Raw genomic sequence first — 7,571 nt, forward strand, 5'->3', positions numbered from 1 at the left:
GTTATAAAGCAGCTTGGGAAATAACTTCCTGGTTAGGTTACAGAGATCATGATCACTTTTACTACTGTCCGTTGGATTTTGTGTTGATCCTTTTCTAATAGTGACAGGCAGTGATATTTCAGTACCTCTTAATATAAGCAGAAGCAGGTACAAATATTGCACAATCATTTAATTTTGGAATAGTTTTTTAAAAGGTTTATATTTGATTTTATGAGATGGCAGGAAACTTATTCTGCACTCGAGGAAACATTAAGAATAATTTCTACCAATATTTCTTGGAATTTAAGTGAGTTTACTTTGAATGTGCTTGCATCCCTTTTGTGCTCACTTGTCAGACAGTCTGACTAATTAGCTTGTTACTAGAAATGTTCACACACAAGGACATAAGGTGAGGGTTAACTTTAATCTTGAAAGAGACATACAGGAAAGAAATTTCATCTTGATAATTGCAAGTAGTTGCATGAGGAACTTGATTCTCAGACCACAAAAAGCCTCATGATTTTAGAAGTGTTTATTCAAACTACAAAATTACTTTCTGCGCTTGAAACCTGAATTTGATTTAACTGATTTACTGTTAAACTTTGACCCAATTTCAGCAAAAATTCTTCTGAAATCTATCAATGAATATTTTCTATTAGAATGACTGACACTTGGGACAGGTTCACTTAAAAAATGTTGCAATAGAGACTGTGTGCACAGCATTACTTGTTATAAAGCATGATAAACGGCTTTATATTAGTTATGCTATATATATTTTTTACTAGAGTGGTGCTATTTTTTTAAAATAATCCTTAGCTTAACTATATGATTGAAAAAGTTTTAGAAACCAGTTCAATTATATATTTTCTATGAGCACTGGTGTACTTGTAAACCATGAATCTGAAACTTATCAAACTATGAGAAGTTCAGAATTTGAATTTGAATGTTATTGTTTGTACCCAACAGAAATGAGTTCAATGAACATCCCCAGAGAGCATGTAGCTGCCATCTATGCTGCTCTTTCTGTAGCCTTCACTTCCCATAGATTCCTGAGAGACCCTACTTTTGACCTCCCTCCATCCTGAAATGTGACCATTTACCCCTACCCTTTGCTTTCTACCTTTTAATCAGCTCTTTATCCCTAGCCATCTCATTTTTTAAAGTCTTTGGTGAGCGACTTTGTCTAAAGCTTTTTGAAAACAGAACAGAAGTTCTGTTTTCAATGGAACAGAAGTTACACTTTTGTGCAGTAAATCCACAAAGTGCTCTACAGCTAAAACTGAATTGATGGTTGGAGCACACAGAACTCTGTAAAAATGGCAGATCCCACTCTAAGAACCCTGGATGAATGTACCAGATTTTAGCACTGTAGGTTAGAGCACTAACAAACATCTGCACCAGATCCCATTGTGACTCATGTTAGGTCTCATTCTGCTGGCATCCCATTGGGCGTTGCAGCACCCTGCTCACCCAGCCCCTCAAGGTGGTGGTCTGCCCTTGGCCAGAGCTCAAGTGGTCTGCCCAAGTGCTGGCATGGCTCTGCTACCAGGCCCTCAGTGACCTGAGATGGTGAAGCCCCTGTTTCCAAACCATCCCCACCCCTCACCTTGTTCCCTCCAGCCAGCTATGAGCCACTGTCTGGTATTATTGCTCAGTGTGTGAATTTCTTTACCCAGTCTGGGCATTTGTAAGGATTGCAGCTTTTGATTAAGTGCTGTGCTGTTTACTGGACACTACATTCACACAGGAGGCTGTCCAAGATGTTCATCTTGTACAGTGTTATTTTAAAGTGTCTGTATCCAGATCTTGGTCTGTTCAACTTGACCCATGCTTCTCTGTCAAGATTGTGCCCAGTGGGGACTTGTTTGGTGCTGGTATAAAATGCTGTAGGAATAGATTTCAGATTGGATTACTCTGAATGATCATTTCATTTCCATTCACCCCACCCCTTAACTAAATTTAGTGAAACACACAAAGTCATAGTATCTGGCCTGCTGGACTCTCCATGAGCCCAGAAACCTGGCAGCAGGGAAGCTGTTAGGGTCTGTCTTCTTATGTCACTTGGTCTAATGCCCTAGGGCATTTATACACATACTTTTGGTCCTGCAGTGCACTGAAGACCTGCTGCTTCAGAGCAGATTCAATTAATAGAGTCTGCTCTGCACACAAGCTGATGTTCACTGCATTGTGTCGCGTGCAGTTGTATAAGCAGTGAAATGTGTGTCAGCACGCAGAAAATGATGGCGGTGTGCTTTTGAATTAAAGCACCTTCTTTGACCTTTAGTTCAAAGGTGCACTGCTACCACTTTCTCAGTGCTGATGCCCATTTCACTTACACAACTGTAAATGTCACAGCACCAGGTGCTTTTCAAAGTGTCTGGCGCTGTGGCACTTGCATGTGCAAAAATGCCGCTAGGGTGCAGGGAATACATCTGTGTCCGTATAAGTTGTGCAGCCTGTTATGAGTCTCTGCATGCTGTTAAGTACAGCATTGAGCTTTTTAGTGTGACAGCTTCTGGACCATACAGGATCACAATAAACTGCTGAGGCATATACCACTGCAAGTGAGGTGGTTCTGAGCACTTTGAAGTTGGCACCCCATGCCATACGGCTAGACTTCTTGAGGCAGCTATCCGTGCAGAGACTTTAGTGCTGACCTTCTGAATGTGATATTTATAAGTGAAGGAATGGTCTAATGTGACTCTTTGGTTGTCCACGTGACTGCTCGTTTTATTCTTTATTACAGATTCTACTGATTTGCCAGGGATGGAAGTGAGACTCACTAGTCTGTATTTTCCATGATCACTCCTGGGGCACTTTTTGAAGATGGTTGTTATGTGGGGGTTTATGTTATAGGCTTGTGTGTCTCATAAGTATGTAGTAGAAGATGAGCAGTACACAGCTTAGTATCTTAGATCTGTCCTTGGAGATAAATTTTAATCTCCCATTCAACAGTGGTTAACAAGAAATTATTCATTATCTATACATTAGAAGAAACTGTTGTAAGGAGACTTGCAAGATGAGCCCTGTGTATTATAGGCCAGAAAATGAGGAAGACGTTTTACAGTGATGGGTGTTTAAATCTTTATTTATGGGAAAAGGAGGATGAAGGGTGAGGGCAGAGAATGGATAATTTAACAAGAAAACCTAAAGTTCCAGGATGGTTTTTAGCATGCTTGAGTGTGAGGCAACAAAGGGCACGGACAGAAAAGCAGCTCCCCGCTATAACTGGGAACGTTTTGCAGGAAGCGTTCAGAGTTATAACAATCTCCTGGACCAAACAGAAGTTCACTGTTGGTTCCAGTGGGGAGGAGAATCTAGCTGCTAGCTGCAAGTCTGCAGCCATTTTCCCCAAGCAATGGCCCCTTCTCCCTCCCAGGCTAGATGCTGTTTTCAGAACAGGAGGGGGAAAAGGAGCCGAGGGAGCTCATTCTAGGGGTTCCCAGGCTGGCTCTGGAGCACGGCTCTCCACCCTCAAGCACCATCTGAAATCCCCAGATTGAACTCCCTCTGCTCCTTCTCCCCCTTCCATTCTGAAAACAGCTCAGAGTCTGGCAGGCAGGGACACACACAAGTTACAGAAGATCCTCTGTTTTGAAATACCTTCGTTTGAATTTTGCAGGATTTTGCAGGATCAGGCCCTTTTAAAGTGCTTTGCAGCTATGCACTTCTCTTTGGTCATGGCTGTAAAGCACTTTCAGAGGCCAGAACGGGCAAAAATGATCACTTCTGTTTGTGCCCCAAAAATTAAATTTGGCCTTGAAGCCAGTGACCTGTGACTGATTTGAACTCTGGGAAATAATAATACTTATTTTCTGGCTGTCATTTGCTGCAGGAAGCAGCAGCTCAATGGAAACTTTTGGAGCAAAAATCTACACACTGTCAGTAACTTAAGTCTTTCAGGAAATGAAGCATAGGCTTAAGAAGCCAATAAACCCTGGCTTACCTCCAAGCAAATTACCTTACTGGTTTTACTTTTGCAGTCTTCAGTGGGTTGAGGGTGGGGTTGAGAAAAGAATAAAAATAAAAAGGACAGTTCATTCAGCTGTTCATTGTACTTTGTACTTTGTAAGTACAAAAACATTGTAAGCCTTACCAAATATATGTTGGGCATTGTGTCAGTTCAATTTAGGGTCAAGGTTTAGACATTACACAATCAGATTTTATAGAATCCAAGATAAGAGCAACATGTCCAAGAATTTCTTTTAAATTCTGATGAAATGGTGCTAAGCTTATCTCAAAACTTTCCCTTGAAGTCTTTACCACTCAGACATTACAACACAGCACTGCTTCCTGACAGTGAAATGTAATAGAACTTTTATTATTAAAAATTCATTAAAACTATAGGAATTAAGCCACACAACAGAAATCGTGTTGTCAAAGAACTTGAAATCAGAATTCAGGTTTGTAGTTAGTTCTGCCATGGATTTAGTGTATGATCTTTGCAATCATTTCAGATTTGTTTCAGTTTTATCAGCCTTAAAAAGAGTCTTAAAAAGGTGAGCTGTCTTATACAATATTATGAGACGATTTGCTTTTCAGAAGAAAGCTGCTCTGGAAATAGAAGGACAACATGACATAAATGATAGCTTTTTTCAAATTATCAGGATCTCCTTTAAAACTAACTCATGGAAGTCTCTTCTTTTTCCTTTGACTCTTTTTCTGGTGGAAGATAAATATTAAAAAGTGGAGAGTAAAAAACAAGTTATATCATAATTCACAGTAGTGTAAGAGTGGTGTGGCCATAAGGATCCAGAAGTTATGCAGGATGCAAGGATTTCTTAGACTCTAACTCCATCTAACTACACCGTTGATTCAATAAAAGCTATCACCCTGAGAAATCCTTGCCTATCAGATTTTACTATATTTCTTGTACATTTTCAGGGCCATAGAATACAAGCCTGCATTAGGAAATGTTGCAAAAATTGCAAAATTTCAGCTCCAGTTTCCATGAAAATGCTTATTTGAGTAATTTATCCCTGTTGGAAAGGAGACTGTTTAATTATATTTGGTTTTAGATGCTACCCTGTAGAAACTTTTAATTTGTTTCACTGCTCCCAAGTAAGAAGAAATTTATATAACCTTGTACCTCTAGAGAGTCTGAGGCAAAGCAAAAACCTGGACATTTGCTTCCATTTAAAAAAACCTGCCCGCATGGAGAAAAAGGGGCCAAGAAAGAGGACATCTGGGAAAACCACATGCCACACATAGTCTACCCTTGTCACTTGTGGCATGTACCTCAGGTTGCCCACCCCAATCTAAATGGATTTCTTTGCTTGCTGAAAGCATCTTTATTTTATACAGCTGACACTTTCTGGGCTGGTTAATCTCATGTCACAGAGTTGTGGTTATTGAGGAAGGAAAAAAAGATTTTTGCTAGTTTTATACTGTATACATCACTCATTTCCTCAGCCTAGAGCTCCTTACCATCTGGGAGTCTGTATATGTCTAAGGTCATTCCAGGGAACTCTGCTCTGTAGTACTGAACACTATCTTAAAATAACTCCACAATGCATAAATAAATGAGTTAAGCAAGGATCTAGAATCTCAAACTGGGATTCATCTTTTTCTCACGAGAAAACATTTTATAAATAGTTTTTTTCTGCATGGGATTTAAGAGATCAAACCATAAAACCCAAATTAAGACCACACTTTGCTGTATAGGTAAATAGCTGTATCTTCAAATGACGTACACTACCAAGCAAGTCAGCACTCTCTAGATTTATTTCTGACAGGCAAGAACAGGTGGATACTATATAGCTTAACCTTGGAAAGATGACCCCAAATGACTATTAATTTACATCTGATGGTTGTGAGATAAAGTAAGGGTTAATTAAGGAACTTCTAGCAGGGACACAGGGTGTTCAGGTGAAAGGTGGAGGGAAGAATGTGCTGACCCAGAAACAGGACAGCTGGTTGTTTTTTTCCTAAGACCCTCAAGTGGCATACTGTAAAGTGCGCTCCATTGCTCTGTGGTAACTTGAGATTTATATTTCTTTGCAACTCTAATAAATTATCCAGTGAATGGCTGGTGTACTAGTTTACTACAGCATGCTGTGAGTTTGTATCTTGCTCCATGCAGGGCTTGGAGAATGTCAGGAAGTCGCAGTTCAAGGTTTGGAGAGCTTTGAAGTGGGATGTCCCAGAAACTTGAAGGACGTTCTAATTGCAGGAATTGAAACATTCAGTTCCCTCTCCTCTATTTCTTGAATTTTTTATTGGTTCTCTCTATATCATTGCCCATCTGTGAAGATGTCCTTGCTCTGGCCCACTTTACCATCAAATGGAACAATCAAATAATGGAACTTTTTTGCCTGGAAAAGGATAATGAATCCTTTCCTCTCACTGGCACTCGTCTCCACATTGGTAGCCCTCAAGGAAGGAGTTACAGGCATACAATTTTAAACCAGGTTACATCAAGCATGGTGCAGAGCTCCATTTCCATTTTAGCATTTTATTGATGATGATCCTCAATAAAATGCTCTGCATTTGGATGGACCAGTTCGTGATGGGAGGTCTGTACAGGTGGTGATGCCTCCTAGCTGGGATGTTGTTGAGCATGTCCCTCCACCCACAACTGCTTGCGCCCATTATTTCTAGTCCTCCCCTGGGGGGCCTTGGTGAATAGTTGCTCCCCCAAGTCCTGATATACTTCCAGGCTGCTTATAAGATGTTCAACATGAAGAACAGGTAACATTAGAATCATGGAATCATAAAAAATGAGGGTTGGAAGGGACCTGAGGACCTCTAGTCCAACCCCATGCTTAGGACCATCCCCAATGATACCATCCTAGCCAAGGTTTTGTCTACCTGGGTCTTAAAAACTACTAAAGATAGAGATTCCATAACCTGTCTGGGTAGCCTGGTCCAGTGCTTGACTACCCACCTATGAGAGAGTTTTTCCTAATATCTAATCTAAACTTGCCTTTCTGCAATCTGAGACCATTGCTCCTTTTTCTGACATCTGCCAGCACTGAGAAAAGTCTAGCTCCACCCCACTTGTACCCTTGAAGTTGAAGGCTTTAAATCCCCTCTCAGCCTTTTCTTCTCCAGACTAAGCTCAGTTCCCTCAGCCTCTCCTCATAAGTCATGTTCCCCAGTCCTCTAACCATTTTTGTTGCCTTCTGCTGTACTCTATCCAATTTGTCCACATCCTTTCTGTAGTGGGAGCCCAAAATTGGACACAGGACTCCAGATGTGGCTTCACCAGTGCAAAATAGAGGGAAAGAATCACTTTCCTCAATCTTCTGGAAACACTCCTACTAATGCAGCTCAGTACTCAATAAGCCTTTTTTGCAATAAGGGCATACTGTTGGCCCATATTCAGCTTCTTGTCCACTGTAACGTCCAGGGCTTTTTCTTCAGAGCTGTTCTTAGCCAGTCAGGTCCCAGCCTCTACCGGTGCATGGGATTGGTCCATCCTACTTGCAGGATTTTGCACCTGTCCTTATTGAACTTCATGAGATTTCTTTCGATCCAATCCTCCAATTTGTCTAGGACACTCTGAATCCTAGCCCTATCCTCCTATGTATCTACTACTCCACCCAAATTTGTGTAATCTGCAGACTTACCGAGGGTGCACTCCATCCTAT

Source organism: Gavialis gangeticus, unplaced genomic scaffold (genome assembly GCF_001723915.1).
Source record: "Gavialis gangeticus isolate Ggan-Ray unplaced genomic scaffold, GavGan_comp1, whole genome shotgun sequence".
Classification (NCBI taxonomy): Eukaryota; Metazoa; Chordata; order Crocodylia; family Gavialidae; genus Gavialis; species Gavialis gangeticus.